Source organism: Oryx dammah, unplaced genomic scaffold (genome assembly GCF_014754425.2).
Source record: "Oryx dammah isolate SB20612 unplaced genomic scaffold, SCBI_Odam_1.1 HiC_scaffold_3, whole genome shotgun sequence".
Taxonomy (NCBI): Eukaryota; Metazoa; Chordata; class Mammalia; order Artiodactyla; family Bovidae; genus Oryx; species Oryx dammah.
Window position 1 is genome coordinate 46520363 of NW_024070187.1, and position 25269 is coordinate 46545631.

General features: G+C 37.5%; 1 pseudogene; it reads right to left on the reverse strand.

Moving 5' to 3' along the window:
* LOC120861566 overlaps positions 1-24408 on the reverse strand; it is a 67586-nt pseudogene extending 43178 nt beyond the window's left edge.
* Positions 24409-25269: the final 861 nt, after the last annotated feature.

Genomic DNA, 25269 nt, shown 5'->3' on the forward strand with positions numbered 1-25269 from the left:
TACTGGGGGGCCATGACAATCTGCCATGTTTGAAGGAGGCACAGAACAGGACAAGGCTGTGAAGCACAACCAGGCTGTGGTTCAGGCAGTCCTGATGCTTGTGCTACACAATCTGGAATTCTCTATGGTTTTAGAACTACCAGTGGATGAAAAAATGCCATGTGGAACTCATACAAGCTCCAGTGGGAGAATCACAGTGGCCAAGTTCTGGAGCAGGGCCAGTCCACTTGCAGCAGAAAATGATGTGGGCCTTGGAAGGGGCAAAGTGATCATGCAAAACCAAAGGACCTGGGAATTCCCATTGTGATTTGGATTCTGTGAGATCCAGAAAGATCAGGTGGGCCCAGAAGCAATCCTCCATCTGATGGAATCAGTGCATCAGAACTGATCAAACACACAAGCTGTGTGAGTAAATGGCCGAGATTCTCATGACCAAGGCATAAGGACACGTCCCTCAGCTTATACCTATATAAGGATAATCCCCTAGAATCCACTATAGAAATGAAGCCAGAGTACATGGTTTGTACATGGACCAGCTTGGTATGTTTTGGTGGCAGCTAAAAACAGATGGTGGCTTCATTGCAGGCTTTCACACTTGGAACAGTAGAAAAGGCAAATCCTCTCAAGCTGACCAGGCTTTTCGTATAGAAGATTAAGGGACCCTCCCAATCTTTGGGCTGATCTCTCCTCTCCAGTCAAGCTGAACTGCTTTTAATTCTCAGAATGTGTCATTTAACTCTGTACCTGTCTGCCCTTGAATATGCCATTTCTAGAGCCTGGAATATGTTCCTCATTCCTTCTGCTTCCATTTAATTAGATCCTCAAGTAAAAGTTACCTTAATCTAGAAACTTCTTTCTTCTGCAGGACTGGACTGAAGTGCCCTGCCATAGCTCACTGAGCATTCTGTGCATTCCAGTGAGTGACATATCATGCCCTGTAATTCCTTGTTAAATACATATCTTGCTTCCCAATAGTAAGTTTCCTGAGCACAGAAGCAACTATGTCCATATATATTATATTTTCTTATACATGTTGCATATATTTACATATAAACACATATATTCACATATATTTATTTTGCATGTGCTCAGCTGTTTAGAATAAACAAGAATTCAGACTAGGTTTTGATTTAAATACTTACATGTGGATGTGTTAGTCATTCAGTTGTGTCTGACTCTTCATAATCCCATGGACTGTGGCCTGCTAGGTTCCTCTGTCCATGAGATTTTCCAGGCAAGAATACTGGAATGGGTTGCCATTTCCTTCTCCAAAATACTTATACAGGACCAGTTAAATTCTTAAAAGAAGACTTGACATTAGAAGCAGAGCTGCAATAAACATAAAAGGATTGCATTTTAGAATTATAATGCTTCCCAAATCTGTTTAATAGCTTCTGGAATTAAATATATTAATCATTAAAGTATAGCGTGCTTAGTACATTTTTTAGGTTTAAGAATACTGTAGTTTAATGATTAAACACTCCTGGTGGAAAAGTATCCATATAGAGAAACCTATTTTCTAAGTAAACTGAAAACTTTTCAGTAATATTATGCTATATATAAACTACCCATAATGGCATAAGTAAAGCAAGTATTTTTATAATGTTCTTCAAAATAAAATACAGTTTTATCTTTTTGGAAGATGCGACTGGTAGATATAATCACATTTAATTTTTCTGTTCACTAAAACATGGAGAAACACACAAAAAAAGAAAGAATGAAAAAAATCACCAAAATTGGCCTTAGTTTCATCCCACCGGGCGTCCTCAATTGTTTAAATGGATGTTTTCAGGATGCAGTACTTTCTTCCCACCAGAACTGCCCCACCTCACATGAAACAAGCAACAGCACAGCTTTTACTTGCTTTGATTCTTTTATGTGGCTCATCTCAAGCTGTATAAAAAGCCTTAGAGAAACGCATGGGCATCATCACATATGCTCATTATTAGAGCTTCCACTTATCTTTAGTTTAGTGAAAAAGCTCATACGTATTTTCCTTATTACATTGCATACGTAGATATTATTAGATATATCACATGGCAAGATTTTATATTATATCTTCAAGTTGGTTTTTAATATCTTGCATCAATTTGAGTTCTGAAGTTTTGCCTTGTCTGTTCGGACCTGAACTGATGCCTCCAAAGGGAAAAACACTAAGAAGTGTCAGAAGAGTCTTCAGTGAAGTTTCCCTTCAGTGGACCATTTAGCACTCTCTCTGCTTTTACATTTCTTACATGTTTGCAGGATTTTTTTTAATTGAAATTTATGTTTTTACAGAGTTACAGTATCCTTTGTGATTATACTGAGCTCTGACTCAGCCTCATGTATCTGAGCTGAAATGTGTAAGGCAGAATAATTCCTAATACAGTTCTTTAAAAGTGCGTTTTTCACGGCTAAGGCAAAATTAAAATCTGAGCAGCCAATTCAGTTTCAGGGAGGACTGAGACAAATGAAACGTTGGCCATTTGTGAATTACTTGAGTGCTTATTATGTTTCCGTAACAAGCAAATAAGTTATTTGCTAACAATAACTTTTGATAGGATTTAAGAAAAGCCTATGGTCATTCTGCAGATGTCAAAACCCTAAAGTCAATATGCTGAATTGTATTTTTGGAATAGGCTCCTGAAATAGTCCTAGAACAGAAGGTAATTTGTGTCTCCACTTCAATTTGTGTTATATAGTGATGACTTCGGGGACATTTAATATTAAAAATTCCATCTCTTTAGAAGAATCACACAAATTAAAATAGTTACTCTAAAAGAACGCTATGGGAATACATTTGGTGGTTTTAAGATATCCTACTTACAATACACTTTATGATATGACAGTCATAATACTATACAGGCATCTCATGAAATATAATGAAAGAAGATTGGGAAGTGATTATAAAATGGAAACTGATGAAGTAGAATTAATAAAATGTCACTGTGAAGCTTAGCTCATTCATTTAACAGGTCTTAAGGTGACTGGACAGTTTAACGTCATTGAACCTTAGCTTCTCCTCATATCAAATGGGGATACTATCACCTAATACCTAGAACATTTGTGAGCATAACTTAAATGAAATAACTGTGGCAAGTTCCTGCTTATTAATGTTGTTCAATAAACATTAATCCTCCTCACCAAGATTCACCGGTTGCATTCTTTTGGAAGTCATACAAAGGCATTCTAGTGGTGTGGTGATTTTCTTTGAAATTGATTTTTGCTTTCATGCAGCTCTTTAGTGACTTCCTAAGGCTGCTTCCTGCTGAAATAATGTATTATTCTATGCATTCTCATGTGCTTCATCCAAGTACTGATATATTAGGTGTGAAAAACTGTAAACTCTTTCCAGGTCCAGCTGGGTTGGGCTCCCACTCCCCTAGGAACTCAGCTTGTAGTAATATGTTACTCATCAGGTATCAGGCCAAAACTGACTCCAGAATTTATAAAATGGCTTTCTATACGTATCAATTTTGTTTAAATATTATATTATTTATCATGTGCTACATAAAAGTATTTTATATGAATATTAGAGTTATATTTTATATCTTACTCAGATGTGCCATGTATTCATCTGTCTCCTTATCTCAGTTTCTTACAGGAATGGAGGAAGGCTGAAAAACTGAAGATACCTGAATGACAGAGATAATATGTAAGTCAACTTAATGTCTTTATGCTCCTATTAGCAGGTTGTAATATAAACTCATCTTTCAGTTGAACTTCACTGTTCATCAAAGCATTTTTTTTTTCTGTACAAGTGCTGTAACAGAAAATGAGTGGTTAATAAGTATCAAATATTGAAGAAGCAAGTTCAGATTGCACCAGTTCAGTTCAGTTCAGTCACTCAGTCATGTCTGATTCTTTGCAACCCCATGGACTGCAGCACTCCAGGCTTCCTGGTCCATCACCAACTCCTGGAACTTGCTCAAACTCATTTCCATCGAGTTGGTGATGCCATCCAACCATCTCATCCTCTGTTGTCCCCTTATCCTCCTGCCTTCAATATTTCCCAGCATCAGAGTCTTTTCAAAGGAGTCAGTTCTTTGCATCAGGTGGCCAAAGTGTTGAAGTTTCAGCTTCAGCATCAGTCCTTCCAATGAATATTCAGAATTTCCTTTAGGATTGAATGATGGCACCAGAGAGGCTAACAATGACAAAAGGTAAGTATGAAACTAAGGTTAGGGCGAACATTCTCCCAGGATTATGTATGCATGTTCATATGTATATATGCTCAGTAGCTCAGTTGTGTCCGACTTTTTGCAACCCCATGAATTGTAACCCACCAGGATGCTCTGTCCATGGGATTTTTCAAGAATACTTGCTTGAAAAATACTTGCTATTTCCTCCTCCAGGAAATCTTCCCATATCTCTTGCATCTTCTGCATTGGCAGGCAGATTCTTTACCACTGCACCACTTGGGAAGTCCAGCGTGTGTGCTTGTGTGTGTGTGTGTATGTGTGCGTGAATATAAAATAACACATATTCAGGGTATCCATTGAATAAACTTTATGAGCTTTGTTAGTTTGTGCTGCTCCAGGAATTTGTTGACTACATCTGTGTTGTTAAATTTGTAGACATAAATTTGTTCATAGTGTCATCTTTTAGTATTTGATGCCTGTAGGATCTGAAGTGATGCCCTCTATATCTCATTTGTTGCATTGTTAATTTAAATCTTCTATTTTTATTTTACTTTGTTTCATTCTAATTTCTTTGATCAATCTTCCTAGAGGTATATTGATTTCATTGCTGTTTGCCAAGGGTCAAATTTAGTTTCACTGATTTTTCTCTAATTTTTAAAATTCTTAATGCTATTGTTTTCTTCAGTTATCTTTATTGTATCCTTCTGTCCACTTGGTATGAGTTTAATATACTTTCATTTATTTAGAGATACTTTTAGATGGTTAATATAAGAACTTTATTATTTTCTAGTAAAAGCACTTATTGCTCTAAAATTTCCTCTAAGTAGTTCTTTACCCACATCAAACAAATTCCTTCTATTCTATCTTTATTTAATTAACAATATTTCTAATTTCATTTGCAAGTTCTTTTTTTATTCCTGGTTATTTAGAAATGCATCATTCACTTCTCAAATATTTAACAATTTTTGAGATATATTTGTTATTGATTTCAATTTTAATTTTGTATGGTCTGTCAATATAGTTCATATTATCTTAGTTCATAAAGTTTGTCAATATTTGTTTTTCAGTTTAGAATGTGTTGTATCTTGGTGAATATTTAAGCATTGAAATTAATGTGTATTCTGGTCTTGCTGAGTGGAATAGTCCATAAATATCACTTAGTTCCTGTTGGTTGGATAGTGTTATTTAGACTTCTATATGTTTACTGCTTCTGTATTTACTTTTTCTATCAATATTACTTAGAATTGTTGAAATCTCCAAATATAAGTATGGATTTTTTCATTTCTTTTTTCAGTGATGTTTTGCTTTATGCATTTTGTGTTCCTGATTTTAGTTACATACATATTTAGAATTATTATGTTTTCTTGGTCAATTGTCTCTCTTATGATTATGTAAAGTCTTTTATTATCATTGGTAATTTTTTTTTCTGATGTGTACTTCTCTCTTATTAGCATATTTTACAACTTCACTTGATGAATTAAATTCAATATTTTAAATGCTAAATATTTTTGCATGGATATAAATAATAAAACAACAGTGGAGACAAAATGAAACTATAAGAGGTATTCAGTCCATAAGTAGATAGATAAAGAATGAAAAATACAAACAACAGATGGAATATAGCCAAAACAACTATCAAGCTTGTAGATTTCAAGCCAAACAAATCTCTAATTATATAAAGTAGAACTGACACCAAAATATCAAATAAAGAACTAAACATTCAAGGTCTAACAAACTGTCTATATGAAATCAACTTTAAATGTAAAAACAGAGATAGATTAAAAAAACCAGAGAGAAAGAATAACAAGATATAAGATATACCATGTAAGCATCAATCAAAATAAAGCTGAACTTGTTATTTCCATTTAATTCTATAGTTTCTGACTCTTCTAAAATTCTTCCTTGTTTGTGTTGTCCAGCTTTTTCGTGATAGACATTAAAGTATTAACTTTAGATAACTTAAATTCCCTGTCTACTAACATCTGTGTCATCTCCTAGTCTTTTTCTGTTGAATGAGACTGTCATCTCTTGATAGTGATAATTTCTCTTTTCCCTTGCTTTGTGTGTGTCTGTTGATAGTTTTTGTTAATTGCTGGACATAGCCTGCAGAACAGTAGAGACTAAAGTATATAGTATTTATACCTGGAAATGGGCACAATTCTTCTACTGTGTTGTTAGCATGGCGATTAAGTTGATCTAGTTAGGAGTTGAGCTAGTTTTGTATTTTGTTGGCAATGTTTTTACCTTCAGTTCACAGCAATTTCAAATTTCTCTGTTCTGTTTTTTATGGTGGGGATGGTTTGAGATTCTTTTTCCCCCCACCAACTTTCCTGCTCCAGCCTCTGCCTTAGTCTTTTCCTGTCTGTCTGTACTGCAGGTAGCCTCTCTTTCTACCCTCTTGTCCTTCTCAAGCACTAGCGTCCTCTTGTTTGTTATCTAGTACTTGCTAACGCAGTGGTGGGTAGTCTGAGAGTGTTCTCTGTTGTTTTGGATTAGCCTTATTCTAGACTGGACATTTGTGCCTATGCCCACTGGGTAGTAATTCCTCTATGACACAGCCTTTCCCCAGCAACAAGCAATCTTTAATTTTCTGGACCCAGGAGAAATATCTGTCCCTTCTCCAGAACTGGCTTCCCCAGTGGCTCAAGTGGTAAAGAATCTGCCTGCAATGAAGGAGACTCAAAAGACATAGGTTCGCTCCCTGGAAAAGGAAATGGCAAACCACTCCAGTATTCTTGCCTGGAGAATCCAATAGACAGAGGAGCCTGGTGGGCTACAGTTTCTGTGAAGTTGCAAAGAATCTGACAGTACTGAGCATGCACACATCTCCAGGACTGGATAGCTTTTTATTTTTTTATACCTTCCAGCTGCAGTAGGTCTTCACTCTGCTTTGGGGCTGGCAGGGTTGCTACCTTTTCCTCAGTGAGTTAAGTCTTTCATTCCTGGGCTTTTTTGGGACTTCATTCCTTTCTGTATTTGTGGCTATTCCCTTCCTCTAGACCTGCACTGCAAAGGATATAATCAATTATAGGATTAAATATTAAATTAAATTAAATTAATAATTAAATTAAAGGATAAAACAAAAAATGATTATATCCTTTGCAGCCAAAGATGGAGAAGCTCTATACAATCAGCAAAAACAAGACTGGGAGCGGACTGTAGCTCAGATCATGAACTCCTTATTGCCAAATTCAGACTTAAATTGAAGAAAGTGGGGAAAACCACTAGACAATTCTGCTATGACCTAAATCAAATGTCATTTGACTATACAGTGGAAGTGAGAAATAGATTTAAAGGACTAGATGTGAAAGACAAGAGTGCCTGATGAAGGTTTGTGACATTGTACAGGAGACAGGGAGTAAGACCATCCCCAAGAAAAAGAAATGCAAAAATGCAAAATGGCTGTCTGAGGAGACCTTACAAATAGCTGTGAAAAGAAGATAAGTGAAAAGCAAAGGAGAAAAGGAAAGATATACCCATTTGCATGCAGAGTTCCAAAGAATAGCAAGAAGAGATAAGAAAGCTTTCTTCAGTGATCAATGCAAATAAATAGAGGAAAACAATAGAATGGGAAAGACTAGAGATCTCTTCAAGAAAATTAGAGATACCAAGGGCACATTTCATGCAAAGATGGCTCAATAAATGACAGAAATGCTATGGACCTAACAGAAGCAGAAGATATTAAGAAGAGGTGGCAAAAATACACAAAAGAACTGTACAAAAAAGATCTTCACAACCCAGATAATCATAAAGTTGTGATCACTCCCACTCACCTAGAGCTGGACATCCTGGAATGTGAAGTCAAGTGGGCCTTAGGAAGCATTACTACGAACAAAGCTTGTAGAGGTGATAGAATTCCAGTTGAGCTATTTAAAATTCTAACAGATGATGCTGTGAAAGTGCTGCACTCAATATGCCAGCAAATTTGGAAAACTCAGCAGAGGCCACCGGCCAAGAAGAGTTCTTTTTCATTCCAATCCCAAAGAAAGACAATGCCAAAGAATGCTCAAACTACCACACAATTGCACTCATCTCAATTGCGCATGCTAGTAAAGCAATGCTCAAAATTCTCCAAGCCAGGCTTCAGCAATATGTGAACCGTGAACTTCCAGATGTTCAAGCTGGTTTTAGAAAAGGCAGAGGAACCAGAGATCCAATTGCCAATATCTGCTGGATCATTGAAAAAGCAAGAGAGTTCCAGAAAAACATCTATTTCTGCTTTATTGAGTATGCCAAAGACTTTGACTGCGTGAATCACAATAAACTGTGGAAAATTCTGAAAGAGATGGGAATACCAGATGACCTGACTTGCCTCTTGAGAATCCTGTATGCATATCAGGAACTGGACATGGAACAACAGACTGGTTCCAAATAGGAAAAGGAGTACATCAAGGCTGTATATTGTCACTCTGCTTATTTAACTTATATGCAGAGTACATCATGAGAAATGCTGGGCTGGAGGAAGCACAAGCTGGAATCAAGATTGCCAGGAGAAATATCAATAACCTCAGATATACAGATGACACCACTCTTATGGCAGAAAGTGAAGAAGAAGTAAAGAGTCTCTTGATGAAAGTGAAAGAAGAGAGTGAAAAGTTGGCTTAAAGCTCAACATTCAGAAAACTAAGATCATGGCATCTGGTCCCATCACTTCATGGCAAAAAATGAGGAAACATTGGAAACCATGGCTGACTATTTTTCCTGGGCTCCAAAATCATTGCAGATGGTGACTGCAGTCATGAAATTAAAAGACACTTACTCCTTGGAAGGAAAGTTATGACCAATCTAGACAGCATATTACAAAGCAGAGACATAACTTTGCCAACAAATGTCCATCTAGTCAAGGCTATGGTTTTCCCAGTGGTCATGTATGGATGTGAGAGTTGGACTGTGAAGAAAGCTGAGCACTGAAGAATTGATGCTTTTGAACTGTGGTGTTGGAGAAGACTCTTGAGAGTCCCTTGGACTGCAAGGAGATCCAACCAGTCCATCCTAAAGGAGATCAGTCCTGGGTGTTCATTGGAGGGACTGATGTTGAAGCTGAAACTCCAATACTTTGGCCACCTGATGTGAAGAGCTGACTCATTTGAAAAGACCCTGTTTCTGTGAAACATTGAGGGCATGAGGAAAATTGGACAACAGAGAATGAGATGGGTCAATGGTATCACCGACACAATGGACTTGGGTTTGGGTGGACTCCGGGAGTTGATGATGGACAGGAAGACCTGGCGTACTGCAGTTCATGGGGTTGCAAAGAGTTGGACACGACTGAGTGACTGAACTGAACTGAATTGAGACCTGCACTGATAAAGAAGACTTTCTTCAGTCTGCTTCCTACCACCATTCTTTCTTGTGAGTGCTCAGTGAAAGTCCATGAAGAAAAACCTTTAAGAGAGCACAACTTCCTCTGGATCTATATCACCCAGAATTTGCCTGCTTTTGCACTAATCCAGAACTCACCTTTTAGCAATTTCCAAATAGGGAAAGGAGTGTGTCAAGGCTGTATATTGTCACCCTGCTTATTTAACTTATACTCAGAGTACAGTTTAGCTAATTTTTGTTACCTGCTTAAGTGGAGGCACTGTCTTTCTCTTGATGCTATAGATGAGCCAGTACTTATGTTCCATCTTCTCTTGGAGAAACTCATCATATCCTGGATTTCAGCCTATTGGTTATAGCTCTCTGAAGGGTATAAAAAAAATGAGTTTGTTTTTATTGTTTTGTATATCATTCTGTTATATTATTTTACATTTTTATATTTATAACTTCTATACCTTCCTTTCAAGTTAGAACCTCTAATTTGTACATTCTAGAATATAATTAAGTAAACCAGATTAATTCCTTTGTCAGTTTTTGAGTGCATAATTATTAAACATCTTCTATGTTTTAATGGTTATTTTATTTTTAGTGCTATAATCTATTATTTACATTTTAATGATATAATCCCACCTAAATCTTACAAAATATTTGATTCATCTAAAATTTTCAGTTTTTATTGTTAGATTTTATTGTGGATATTACTTTTGCAAAATACAAACTTTCCAGATCAAAACTTTAAAATCAATCTCTTATAAAGATTACTACATTGTCCTTTAAAAATGTAAGCAGTAATAATTTTATTTTATACTCTATATTAAGTATAATGAATATCATTCTATGTTGACTATTTTTACTTAGTATAATTTTTCTGGGATAATTTTTGTAAATTTTAATTGCAATGAATGGGTATAGATCTATTTATGTTTACATCTATAGTGTGTTTTATACATTTTAGCCATTGTGATTTTTTTCTGTTATTTATTTATACAATGATATTTACTAGGTATTGAATAGAAGCTTATATTTTAATTTTTGAAACTTATGGCAACACAGGTAAACAGGGCAAAGGCATTCCATGTGGGCATATGGTAGGGTCGAAATGCATTGACATCGGAGAGATATGTAGAGATCATTTTAGGTTATGGAAAGAACATGATGCTATCTAATAAAAGGCAAGAGTCATCAAACGAATGGCAAGACAAAGAATAGATAGTAAAGAGACCAACACACAAAAAATAATGAGGTTATATTGGAAAACTAGGAGACAAGCTCTATTGAATATTGTTTAATGTTTTAAGGTGGCTTATAGGTTTAGTGAATAATCATAGCAAAATAGGCCACATTGAGGAACAGCCTGTGCGGGTAACTCAGCAAAATCTTTCCCCCATAGGAATCTGACGAGAGGTTTGTAAGCAGTGTTTTTAGGGTACAAATTTCCTTGCAAATACAGTCCTTCTATAAATATGAATCAGGAAGATAAAGTGTTTGCTGTGCATCTTGTGTGGGAACTAGATAGTTCTGCCTGATTCTTGATTTATTAATAGTGCTATTTCCACATAGACTAAATACATCATATGAAATCTTTAAACATGCTGTGGAAGGGTTTATAGAATTTGTATATAGTAAAAAGTAAATCTGTTATTCACACATGAAATTTAACAAAGATGAAAGCAAGAATCTTTAAATTTCACATTTTCTAATATAATTTGTTGTATGGGTATACATGTGTATGTGTGTCCATATGCATGCATTTTGGTAAGGAAAATTGTTGAGCAGTAATTTAGCCAGATAATAAAATGTACTGCTTTTTCTTAAATTCTTGATTCTGTCAATGAATTGTTACATGTTTGGCAAGCCTTACTGTTACATATATTTTGCTTATATTATAAATACCCAAAACACCCTGATGCTCTCTAGAATCAAACAAATAGGCTCAGCCCTAGCCTAAGCCAGACTCGGAGAGAAGTGTTTCTCAAAGATTTACAGCTTGGAATTTTTCTGTTTGGGATAGGAAGGTGTTAAAAGTCTGCACAAAAGAATAAGTGATGTGACTATTTCAGAGGGTTCACTCTGGTGGCTTTATGGAGCATAGTCTGTTGGCAAGCAAGAGCAAAAGCAGATAATGTAGCCAGCTAATGATTCATGGTAATGGCCTGTTTCAGTGTGTTGGTATGGGGGCAGTGAGAAGTGGTCGAAATCTAAATATATTACCAAGATAGAGGCAGCAGATTATCTTGATGGGTAGAATGAGAGAAAAAGCAAAGATGACTTAAAGGGTGTTTTTTTTTTTTTTTTTCCCTTTTTTCTTCTGAGCAACTGTAAGGATAGAGTTCCTGTTAGCAAGAGGGGAAAGGCTATCTAATAGGTTTGGAGAGAAAGATCAGTACTTCAATTCTGAACACATTAATTTTGAATGATCAAAATGAGATAAATAGAAGGAGTAAGTAAGGATATCATATAGGCAGTTGATTATACAAGTCTGAAATTTCAAGGGAAATCCAGGCTGTGGGTAGAAAGTCTGGGGTCATTATTAGCATCACCAGATATTTAGTATCAAAGTGATTAAAATGGATAAAGTTTTCAAGTTAGTGAGAATAAACTTTCAAGTAGAATAATCTAAATAGGTACAAGGACTCATTTGAGACACAGGAGGCAAAAAATAACCAATAAAAATAATGAGAAGAAAGAATCATACTCCACTCATAGTCATTGGTTACTTTTAAATTGCCAGACACTTTCATATGTGATTTAATTTAATTTTCAAAAATGTGTAGGAGATAATCTCTCTGATATAAATGAAGAAAATAATTTGGAGGGATCATCTTACTCAAGGTCACATATTTTAGGTAGTAGAGATTGTTTTTGAATTCTGGTGTTGAGATTTCAAGGCAAGTAAACTTTGCACTATTCAAGTAACTCATGGTCCCTTCAACATTTGTGTCTTTGGGTTCATTAAATGAAAATATCAACTCTAAATAGTGGTTAAATATTACAAAAGGAATGCAGTTAGCATTGGCCACAAGAATTTAGTAAACATCATTTTGGCCTAACGACATAATACACAAAATCAATATGTTTGGAATAAGTTTGAGGAACATAGGGAAAATGGGAGAACTTGAAACAAAGGACGTTAGGCAGGAAAGATGGAAGTGAAATTCGCCCAGTTGTATCCAACTCTTTGTAATCCATGGACTATACAGTCCATGGAATTCTCTAGGCCTGAATACTGGAGGGGGTAGCCTATCCCTTCTCCAGTGGATCTTCCTAACCCAGGAATCAAACCAGTGTCTCCTGCACTGCGGGTGGATTCTTTACCAATTGAGGGAAGCTTGAACAATTGAGGCACTGCATATTAAAAATAAGGTTCAACTAGTTGCTCATTGCCTGGAAAATCCCATGGTCGGAGGAGCCTGGTGGGCTGCAGTCCATGGGGTCACGAAGAGTTGGACAAGACTGAGGGACTTCACTTTCACTTTTCACTTTCACGCATTGGAGAAGGAAATGGCAACCCACTCCAGTGTTCTTGCCTGGAGAATCCCAGGGACAGGGGAGCCTGGTGGGCTGCTGTCTATGGGGTCGCACACAGTCGGACACGACTGAAGCGACTTAGCAGCAGCAGCAGCAGCCTCTTTTACGGGTTGACCTCATTAGGTCAGTCTCACCAAAGTTAAATTCCTTTTCTTAAGATCAGCTGTGGCATATAGCATAATATAATCATGGTAGTGACTCTCATCCTATTAATAGGCTCAGTACATACTTGAGGTGAAAGAAATGTACAGGGTGTATACTGATGATTAGGTATCCACCGCCTCACAAGCAGAACCATATTGCTAAGAGTAGAGTGAATTTACATCTTTAGGTATGGATCACAATTTCCTTTCAACCTTCAAATTACAAATGACCTTACTGGTCCATTTCTTCTCACACGTTGGGTTATTATCCAATCTTTTTGAAAAAATTACTCTGTGTCTCCAGGAAGTTTATTTCCATCCTTCTCTGAAAACAATGCTCAACCTTATCCTGCCTATGAGATAGGGTCCTTTTAGATAATATCAGTATAACTTTCTGATATCTGTACTGGTATGAGAAAAGAAAGGACAATGATATATAAGTGCTCTTGCTGCTAGAATTCTCGAACACAAAAATGTATCTGAAGCAGTCTCTGCTCCTGCCAAGGATCTTACAATAGAGTAGAAGGCAAAGCTCAAAACCTCATTCTATTGCTAAATTATCCCTGGTCTAGTTCCCATATTGGTTCCCAGAGTTTCTAGATTACATGGAAATGATCTCTCCATGCCCTGGTAATATCATTTATTGAGCACTCCCACTTTGCTGGGTAGTTAATAATGACAAGGCAAGTATATACCACTTACTTTCCTCAGCATTATATAGTAGTGCAACATTACTGTGGTACTAGTATTATTCCAATTTTATACACAGGGTAACTGAGAAGTTGCATATAGTGCACAATATCCTATGGTCTCACAGACAGAAAGGGGCAAAGCCAAGTTTACAAGTAAGGTAGTCTAGTATCTGATACTGATTTCTTAGTCTTTACACCTTGCCACCTCTCTTAAGTCTCTGAAAATTATTCTAAAATATAGAACTCCAATATGATAAACACTCTATATGACTATTATTTAAATCAAATGTCCGGTAAAGGACCTAAAGAGTCTTTCTATAACAGTTGTTAGGTATCCTTGGGAGTTATACTTTGATGGGAAGAAAAATGACAGGATAAACATATTATAACCATTTCTTGTGAATCTGCTGGACACTTTTATATGTAGTTCCTAGAACAGTTAATATTCATTCATTCATTAAAAAACTACTTTTTAATCTCCTTGAACGTAATAGAAAGCTAGGGATCTAGGAACTCTCCCTTCCAGAAGTGAATCAGATAATCTCTTCCCAGGAATTCAAGGATAGATTATTTCCTATACAAATAATTCCTTTTTATATCACCTAAAACAGCATTTCTTACTATTAGTCTGTTTCCTCAGGTAAGTCTCTATTGTAGAATTAAAGTTCTGGATGGTAGCATGTTAACCAGCTGTCTTGAGTAAATGAAATGACCTCTCTCCCTCTCTATTTCTTTCCCTCTTTCAGAATGAAAGAAGATTATTTTTGACTATTCAGCAGCATTAAATGTCATTAGCAGAGGCTCTGAAAGCCATGTGGTCAGCGTGACTTAATGGACAGAGACACTGAGTCTGAGAGAGTTAGATGGGTTGTTAAATTTCACACAGCTAATTAACTGCATAACATGGATTAGAATGCAGAGCTCCTGATTCAAAGTCTAGTGGTCTTCATCAGGATTATGTGATATCCATCAAAGCCAGTATGTATTAACATAATCACATTTCATAACTGATCTCCCTGCTGGTATCTCACAATAGAGACTAGATTTTAAAGTTTATTCTCCTTTCCCTTTAAGTTTCTTAACAAAGAGTTGAAGTAAAAGAAAATCATATTCTTTTTTTTTTTTACATGAAGCTTTTGTTGACTTTAGCAATCATAAAGTGGTAAAAACAGAGACTCTTCTTAAACTTAATTATAGATATACTAATAGTTCTTTGTAGTCAGCTCTTCATTTGCATGTCTAATGTCTTGCATTATCTTTTCACATTTAAATTTATTAAGCGAAGAAAAAATGATTGTTAAACAAGTCTACATACATTAAGAAAAGCTTTTTTTCACCCTCTGCTTTGAAAAGTACCCTACTCTGTATTGAAGTTTAAATAAATGCAGTATTTATTAATTCACAAAGACTTATATAGCTTTGTGATTATGAACAAGGGAAAAATATGAGAAAAGGTAAAGTTAGCAAAAAAATCTTTAAGGAAAAATTTCATGTCAGTCAAAAGCATTAAAGCTTGATGCTTTGAAACTCCAATCATTAAGCCTTGGGCATGAAACAAGAAAGCGACAAGGTTGACTGAATTAAACACACATTTGCCAACAGTTGGCAGGTTTTGAAAGTGCTAAGATATGAATGTTGGGTTTTATATATGCATAAATATGTATTAACACTTGTCTATAGGTATTTAAAATTATTTAGAGGTACCATTCTTCAGGAAAATAGGAATATAAAAATATTCATAGATTTAAAATGCAATAAAAGTAACACAAAATTCAATATTTGGGACAAAATATTGACATGTGGTGGCCACTAAATGTCTAAAAATGTTAAAAGCACTTTCTTAACATTGAATATTTAGGGAGAGTTTGAAAATTTAATTTTTGCTTTTACATTATATGCAGAAAGGCATTTTTTTTCCTTCATCAATTGCAGTGCTATGCCTACCATTAATGCTTAAGACAAGTCAGAGCTGTCATCAGAAAGCCAATTCAAGATATGGAGGATAAATTTTTACTTACAAAGAGAGGACAAAGGCAGGATCTTCCAGCCAAGGTTTTAGAGTTAGGCCTTGAATGAAAAGGGTCATTAGAGAAATTATCAATTTGGAATATATCAATTCAGTTCAGTTCAGTTCAGTCGCTCAGTCGTGTCTGACTCTTTGTGACCCCATGAACTGCAGCACTCCAGGCCTCCCTATCCATTACCAACTCCCAGAGTCCACCCAAACCCATGTCCATCGAGTTGGTGATGCCATCCAACCGGCTCATCCTCTGTCATCCCCTTCTCCTCCTGCCTTCAATCTTTCCCAGCATCAGGGTTTTTCAAATGAGTCAGCTCTTCGCATCAGGTGCCCAAAGTATTGGAGTTTCAGCTTCAACATCAGTCCTTCCAATGAACACCCAGGACTGACTGCCAATCTGGAGGGATCTTTATTTATGCTATTTATTAAACTAAAACATTATCAACTAGACCTATTATGATTAGTTTGCAATATATAAAATATCAAATCATAATGTTATGCACTTGAAACTAATATAAATTATACCTCAATTTAAAAAATATTAAAACAGCTCTAGAAAAGTACTGTTTTAATTTTTTTGCCACCAAAGGCAAAATATTTTGGACCAAATCAGGAATGCTATGAAAGGCTTTATTATGTGAGAATCTCAATGTGCATTGGACTGGCCCCTCTTGATTCCATTGCTCCTCCTTCTAGTCCATGTTGTCGTTGGTGGTGGTGGTTTAGTTGCAAAGTCGTGTCCAACTCTTGTGACCCCATGGACTGTAGCCCTCCAGGTTCCTCTGTCCATCGGATTTTCCAGGCAAAAATACTGGAATGGATTGCTATTTCCTTCTCCAGGGGATCTTCTATTCCATGTTACTATTTCTTAAATCTACTTGTTTTACTCTTGCCTTTCTTCTTGAATGTACCCCTTTGTTCTTGCTAAATCCCTTAAGTTGTGTCTGATTGTTTACGACTTGGACTGCAACTCCCATGGACTGCAGCACACCAGGCTCCTAGGTTCTCCATTATCTCCTGGAGTTTGCTCAAATTCATGTCCACTGAGTTGGTGATGCTATCAAACCATCTCATCCTGTATTCCACTATAACTTTTTTATCCATCATAACCTCATAGCTTATGAGATAGGCTCCTATTCGAACTAATCCTCTCCTTTCACTGTCCTTAAACAATGGTGTTAGGACCATATTCCTGGATATTCCACAGAGTGAATTAGTGTAAGTTAAAAACAAACAAAAACATATCATAGATGCCCCTTAGCCCTAAAAGTTGACAAGCAGATTCATATGAATGTTCACTATGTCAAACTGCCTTTAGCGTTTATACATATTTTACTTCGTATAATTTCCTATTTTATGCTTCATTCTTGGATTCAACACTGGTGTTTAATATCTTATAGATTAATTAAAAGGACGACTTCTAGAGTTAAACAACAACAACAAAATACCTCTGTTTCTGAATTATATCCTCACATAGGTTCAAAGACATATCTCATCCAATCTATTCTCTCTAGAAAGCAGGAATCCTTAATTACCTCCTGAAGCATCAGCAGTCTTTTTCTGAAGGGTAAAAATTATGGAGTTTAGTACTTTTCAAGACAACCCATTCTGGTTTTGGCTCACCGTCCTTGTTAGGGCATTCTTCCTTTTATTGGCTTACTTCTAGAATTTCCATTTATATTATGATTCTATCAAATATAACAAGATGCAACTGGAACATTTTTATATTGATTATAGTTAGAATGCCTCTATTTACTTCTTGAATTTTTCCCTAAATTAACATTACCTAATGCCTCTATTGTTTTTGGTATAATGATGCAGTGAGTTTTATTATTTTATAACTATTTTAATAACTTCCTCTCAATTAGGGAATTTTATTTGAAAAAAAGTGCTTTGATACTCATTATTATAATATAGCAGCTAGGAAGGACCTCAAAGTTTCTGTTGACTGGGGCCAGTCACAAAAGAGACATGTTTGTGTCTGCTTTGCGCATAAGAGATAAATGTGTTTTATCCCAAGAATGAAATTTTTGTTGGGTGGAAAAGGGAGCAAGACTGAGGGAAGCTGAAAATCTTTGCTCTCCTTTGCACTCAATGCACTAAATGAAAAACCCAAAAGACAACTTAAGAATCATGACTTTGTTACTAGAGAGTGGTTGGTTCTTGACTCATTGCAGGAAGATGTCAGAGACTAGATATGGAAGACAAGAAAGCAAAATGAGGATTTATTAGGTGATAGTACACTCTTAAGGGGAGAGGAGTAGGCCACCCTGAGTTTCTTTGGCAAGCTGGTTATATGGGTGTATAGATAGAAATGAATAGGTGGAATATTCATTGAGAAGGGAGGGGTTTGGAGTGTATTCCCTGACTTTCATCCCAGCTCCATTTTACCAAAGCCAAAAGGAATTTTGTGTTTATTTAGCCAGACTAAGTGTATTGTAATGAGGGCATAATGAGCAAAAGGTTACATTCAGCATCTGAAGAGTCCTGCCTTTCCCTCCTTTCTTTGTCTGCCTCCAGGACCCCCGTCACCCCTAAATATGTGGCTTCCTCTAAGTCTGGAGGTTCCTCCTTTTCTGTGTCTGCCAATAAGTTCCTGTTATTCACAAGATGTATGGTCTCCTGCCATTTGGCCCATTCTCCTCTTTCTCTGGGTTTCCTCGGTGGCTCAAGACAGTAAAGAATCTTCCTGCAATGCAGGAGACTGGGGTACAATCCCCGGGTCAAGAAGATTACCTGAAGAAGGAAATGGCAATCCAGTCCAGTATTCTTGCCTGGAGAACTCAATGGACAGAGGAGCCTGGTGGGCTACAGTCCATGTGGCCACAAGAGCTGGTCACACGACTTAATGACAAACACCCCTTTCTCTTCTCATAGCTAGCTAGCTTTCTACTCTGATAACTTCAGTTCACACTTCAAGATATTTGTGGATACCAAGTTAAACCTGCCTCTCTTTGCTACTTGATATCTTCTTTAATTTCTGCCATTTGTTCCTATGTAGCATAGGCATTGTTTTGTGGAGTATGAAGTAGGTGTTGAATTTCACATCTGGGTATATTCTGTGCAGTGGGCAGAACACTCATATCAAGAAGTTTGAGAAAACTGTATGAATATACGTATAACCAGGAAATTGGAGAAATGTTATGAGAATGCTAAATTTTCACATTCCATGGAATTACACCTAGATTTAATGTGAAGATTATACCTAAATACTATTTAAAAAATCCTTACGTTCCTTCTCTGCATGAAGTGTAAAATGCAGTTCCAGGATACTAATGTAAAAGTAAAAAAAAAAAAAAAAAACAAGCGAAATGCTTCACAGTTCTTACTTGCTTGGTGGCTACTTTATCTCATTTATGTTTCCAGATATTGAACTCTAAAACTTGAAATATACCAAAAAAAAAAATCCTAACTTTGAAAAGTTCTAATTTACAGTTTTCAGCTTCAAAATGTTAGAATCTCTCATGACATAATTTAAATGATCAGTGAGTTACACTTTGAGAAAATTATATTACCCATTTGCTCATTTAACAAATATTTACTGATCGCCTACTACACTGTTGTAAGAGTTAAGTTTACAAAAATGAAGAAAACATATTCTTCATCCCACATACACTCAACAACTAGGGGAATGACAAACAAATTTACTTTTTATTTTAAGCAAATTAAAGCAAGTTTCAAAACAATATGTGCAATTTGATTGAAAATTTAAAAGATGTGTATATAAATCCTTGTATGAAAATGCTGAAGAGATACACAAAACACAAAATGGTGAGAACAGGGACAGGGCAAGAGGGGATGAAAGCTATTCCTTTTCTATTTATACATGTTATAGATTTTGGTATTTCTTGGATTTATTCTATTTATTTATTCTTGCAGTAATTTCATAATTTTTAATGTGCATTATCTGCAGTAACATTGTGACAGCTCCATACAGTGATCTGACACATTAAAACAAATTGACCATATCTGGTCTTTAGGTAAATAATAAATGGTTTAAAATTGCCTAAATATACCATCCTGAGTGGTTTCAATACACCAGGAAAAATAAATATTTTTTCTTATGTTAAAAAAATATTAAACGCCAATTAACAACCTTCAATAACAATGCCATTCAATACCAATTTAATATCACACTTATTGATACAATATTGATTAAATATTAATATTGATACAAATATTATAATTGATACAAATATTGTAATTTATACAGATATCACAGTAATTGAAACATCAATTCAATATCATAGTAATGAATGGTAATAACCATTCATTATCACAGTAATCCAAGTCTATGCCCCAACCAGTAATGCTGAAGAAGCTGAAGTTGAACGGTTCCATGAAGACCTACAAGACATTCTGGAACTAACACCCAAAAAAGATGTCTTTTCATCATAGGGGACTGGAATGCAAAAGTAGGAAGTGAAGAGACACCTGGAGTAACAGGCAAATTTGGACTTGGAGTACAAAAAGAAGCAAGACAAAGGCTAACAGACTTTTGCCAAGAGAATGCACTAGTCATCGCAAACACCCTCTTTCAACAACACAAGGGAAGACTCTACACATGGACATCACCAGATGGTTAGTACCAAAATTTGATTGATTGTATTCTTTGCAGCCAAAGATGGAGAAGCTCTATACAGTCAGCAAAAACAAGACTGGGAGCTGACTGTGGCTCAGATCATGAGCACCTTATCACCAAATTCAGACTTAAATTGAAGAAAGTAGGGAAAACCACTAGACCATTCATGTATGACCTAAATCAAGTTCCTTATGATTATACAGTGGAAGTGACAAATAGATTCAAGGGATAAGATCTGATAGACCAAGTCCCTGAAGAACTATAAAAAGATGTTCATGACATTGTACAGGAGGCAGTACAAGGATCAAGACCATCCCCAAGAAAAAGAAATGCAAAAAGGCAAATGGTTGTCTGAGGAGGCCTTACAAATAGCTACGAAAAGAAGAGAAGCTAAAGGGAAAGGAGAAAAGGAAAGATATACCCATTTGAATGCATAGCTTCAAAGAATAGCAAGAAAAAATAAGAAAGACTTCCTCAGTGATCAATGTAAAGAAATAGAGGAAAACAATAGAATGAGAAAGACTACAGATGTCTTCAAGATTATTAGAGATACCAAGGGAACATTTTATGCAAAGATGGGCACAATAAAGGACAGAAACAGTATGGACCTAACAGAAACAGAAGATATTAAGAAGAGGTGGCAAGAATACACAGAGGTATACAAAAAATCTTCATGACCCAGATAATCATGATGGTGTGATCACTCACTTAGAGCCAGACATCCTGGAATGCAAAGCCAAGTGAGCCTTAGGAAACATCAGTATAAACAAAGCTAGTAGAGGTGATGGAATTCCAATTGAGCTATTTCAAATCCTAAAAGATGATGTTGTGAAAGTGCTACACTCATTATGCCAGCAATTTTGGAAAACTCAGCAGTGGCCACAGGAGTGGAAAAGGTCAGTTTTCATTCCAATCCCAAAGAAAGACAATACCAAAGAGTGCTCAAACTACTACACAATAGCACTTATCTCATGCTCTAGCAAAGTAATGCTCAAAGTTTTCCAAGCCAGGCTTCACAATACATGAACCGCAAACTTCCAGATGTTCAAGTTGGATTTAGAAAAGGCAGAGGAGGCAGAGATCAAATTGCTAACATCCACTGTGTCATTGAAAAAGTAAGGGAGTTAAAGAAAAAACATCTACTTCTGTTTTATTGACTATGCCAAAGCCTTTGACTGTGTGGATCATAGTAAACTGTGGAACATTCTTAAAGAGATGGGAATACCAGACCACCTGACCTACCTACTGAGAAATCTGTATGCAGGTCAAGAAGCAACAGTTAGAACTGGGCATGGAACAACAGACTGGTTCCAAATTGAGAAAAGAGTACGTCAAGGCTGTATATTATCACCCTGCTTATTTAACTTATATTCAGAGTACATCATGCAAAATGCTGGGCTGGATGAAGCACAAGCTGGAATCAAGGTTTCCAGGACAATATCAATAACCTCAGATATGCAAAAGACACCACCCTTATGGCAGAAGGTGAAGAAGAACTAAAGGGCTTCTTGATGAAAGTGAAGGAGGAGAGTGGAAAAGTTGGCTTAAAACTCAACATTCAGAAAACTAAGATCATGGCATCCTGTCCCATCACTTCATTGCAAATAGATGGGGAAACAGTGGAAACAGTGAGAGACTTTATTTCTTGTTGCTCCAAAATCACTGCAGATGGTGACTGCAGCCATGAAATTAAAAGACACTTGCTCCTTGGAAGAAAAGCTATGACCATCTTAGAGAGCATATTAAAAGCAGAGACATTACGTTGCCAACAAAGGTCTGTCTAGCCAAAGCTATAGTTTTTCCAGTAGTCATGTATGTGTGTGAGAGTTGGACTATAAAGAAAACTGAGCACTAAAGAATTGATGCTTTTGAACTGTGGTGGAGAACTCTTGAGAGTCCCTTGGACAGCAGGGAGACCCAACCAGTCCATCCTAAAGGCAATCAGTCCTTCATATTCATTGGAAGTTTGATGCTGAAGCTGAAACTCCAATACTTTGGTCACCTGATGTGAAGAACTGACTTGTTGGGAAAGACCATAATGCTGGGAATGATTGAAGGCAGGAGAAGAAGGGGAAGACAGAGGGTGAGATGGTTGGATGGTATCACTAGCTTGATGGACATGAATTTGAGCTAATTCTGTGTTGGTGATGGACAGGGAAGCCTGGCATGCTACAGTCATGAAAGAGTCATACATGACTGAGGGTCAGAAAGAGTCAGACATGACTAAAATTAACTGATCTGAACCACATTTAAATAAATAATATTATGATAATGACATTTAGAAATTCACAATGAGGCCAAAGCTCTCTATCTATTGGCATGGCTGCTTAGCCGTGATCCCTGTAACACTCTGGAAAGGTGAGTGGTTTTCTTCTGGAGGGCCATGAGCTGAGGCCAGGAAGACCTCCTACTTCTCCATCTCTCACCTTTGCTTCTTTTTTCTTTTTTGTTATTTGTAGAAAAGACTTCAGCCTTAGTGTTGGATTCAGTTCTGAAAGGGTAAGCAGAATTTCCTACTATAGATCACGAAATGACCCAGGTGTTTCCAGTGTTTTTGAGAGAAAGGTGCTTGCTTCCAAGATCCTTGTAGTAACAGGCAGCTTCTGCTTCATGCAGCAGCTGCTCTTGCCACAGGTGGGGCAAATCACAGCATTCTCCCACAGCATCATCTTGCAGCCAGCTGATCAGAGGATGCCTAGGACTGGTGACACTGGCACCTTAAATAGTGAACGTGCCATGGAGAAATCAGTGACATTGGTTTGATAAGGGTGTGTGATGAAAGATTGACCCTTCTCCCCACCTCCGCCCCCCGCCAAATGAAGTAGTAATAGTGCTGGCCTTTTAAATATACACAATACATAGGAGACTTGTTTTACTTGGAGTGGAACATTATTTGAGGGACAAGGTCAACACCAAGAAACAAACAGCAAAAGAAGCAAAATAGAGAAACAGGTACATGCAGCTGCATGGGCCAGCAGTTCTTTTCATCAGCAGACCTTTGGTGTCCCTCTGACTGTCCTACACCGGAAGTGAAGGTGGATTAAATTCATCAGGCAGCTGCTCTAACAGGAAATTTTGCATATATCACTATGTGGCTCCATCTGACTTCATCTGGACAGAGAGAAGTCAATAATTCCTCAGGATGAAAACAAACAACCTTCTTGCTTTTCCCCAACTCAATCCACACAAAAGGTCCTGTATGATTCCAAAATTCCCACTGTAGGAATGGAGTGACCTGAAATGTTAAAGACCGCATTATTTTGTGAAGACAGCACACCTCAAGTATTCTAATTTCACATAGGAGCCACAATGTATGGTCTGGTCCGCAGCACTGGGCAGTGTGTGGGCCCCTGCCCAGGCCTGGCATGTCTGCGGGCACCAGGTGTGTCCTCCTCTACCAGGAAGGACCAGGATGTTTCACTTGGCTCTAACTTGAGTGCAGGGCGGGGCCTGAGCCAGGCTTTGTCTCGCGGTTTTGCTCAAGTATGACTTCTGTCTAAATTAAAGAGTTTTAAGGCCACCTGGGTTTTGAGTTTTCTGTGTTGAAGTGTGAAATGCAACCCTAGGGCCCTCTACGCACGAAGAGGATGTTCTCCAAGCATCGCGAGAGGCAGTGTAGCCTGTGCGCACCACCCAGTGGACACTTCCAGTAGGAAGAGGGCTCTGGTCGCTGGTCAGGCCACCTCCCACCTGCGGCTGCCCGCCTGTGCCCACACTCAGCGCGATGACCGCGCGCTGTCGCTGCCTGCTTTCTTGACCCACTTCAGCTCCTAGAGCTGCTCCCACAGGTCATGGTTCGGTGCTTGGCTGGCAGGGAGACCATCCTGAGGCGTGTGTCGCCAGCATCTCAGAGGACTCGCTGCTGCAGTGCTTACCCGGAGGGGACTGGTACCACGTAAGTTCGGCTTTGCCATGCAGTTTTCATTGGAGATTGGTGCGGACCTGGAGGTACCTGTTGCACTGTGGTGATGATGGTCGTGGCAGAAACAGGTTCTCCTTTCATTCTTCTACGCCTCTGTGGTTGCCATTCTCTGGCGGCTGGCTCTGCCTTAGGAGGGCCAGCACGGCCTCCTGAATGACCACAGCCTGCCTGGTGAGGTTGTTTGGATTTATTTTTGAAGTGTGTATGTCTGTAGGTGAACAGTCTAGGTATTTATTGCCTCTAGTTATCGGAGAAGGCGATGGCACCCCACTCAAGTACTCTTGCCTGGAAAATCCCAAGGACTGAGGAGCCTGGTAGGCTGCAGTCCATGGGGTCACGAAGAGTCGGACACGACTGAGCGACTGCACTTTCACTTTTCACTTTCATGCATTGGAGAAGGCAGTGGCAACCCACTCCAGTGTTCTTGCCTGGAGAATTCCAGGGACGGGGGAGCCTTGTGGGCTGCCGTCTATGGGGTCGCACAGAGTCGACACGACTGAAGCGACTTAGCAGCAGCAGCAGTATAAATTATATGGTGGTGTTTGCTTAGTTACTAAGTCATGTCTGACTGTTTTGTGATCTCCCATGGACAATAGCCTGCCAGGCTCCTCTGTCCATGGGATTTCCCAGGCAAGAATACTGGAGTTGCCATTTCTTTCTCCAGGGGATCTTCCTCACCCAGGGATGGAACCCATGTTTCCCGCTTTGGCAGGTAGATTCTTTACCACTGAACCACCAGGGAAACCCATAAGATATATATATATGTGTGTGTGTACATACATACATATATGATATATCAATATTAACATGGTATTTAAATATACAATCCTGAACAAGTATCAAGCAAATGGCTTTTAAAAATGAATTAAAGTCTATATTTTACTCTCATTTTCTTACTTTTTCTCCAGTATTATCTTTCTATTCCTGAAATCATTTAGGATA